Here is a 367-nt window from a genome sequence, read left to right on the forward strand (position 1 = left end):
TTTTGGGTTTTTTTTTGTGTTTGTGTGTGGTGTGTGTGGTGGGTGGTGTGTGTGTGGGTGGGGGGTTTTGTGGGTTGTGTGTTGTGTGTGTGTGTGGTGTGGAATGTTTTTTGTGTGTTTGTGGTGTGTGTGTGGTGGTTGTGTGTTGGGGGGGGTTGGGGTTTGGGGTGTGTTTGTTTTGTGTAAGTTGTGTGGTGGTGGGGTTTTTGTGTGGGGGATGTTGGGGGTTTTGTTGGTGTTGTGTTAAAATTTTGTTTTGTTTGTCTTTTTGTGTTATGGAGTGTGTGTGGTGTTTTGTGGTGGGGTGGGGGGTTTTGGGGGTGTTTTCCGGGGGTTTTGTGTGTTTATGTTGGGGTTTTTGTTAAAA

This window comes from Penaeus monodon, chromosome 33, assembly GCF_015228065.2.
Source record: "Penaeus monodon isolate SGIC_2016 chromosome 33, NSTDA_Pmon_1, whole genome shotgun sequence".
Taxonomy (NCBI): domain Eukaryota; kingdom Metazoa; phylum Arthropoda; class Malacostraca; order Decapoda; family Penaeidae; genus Penaeus; species Penaeus monodon.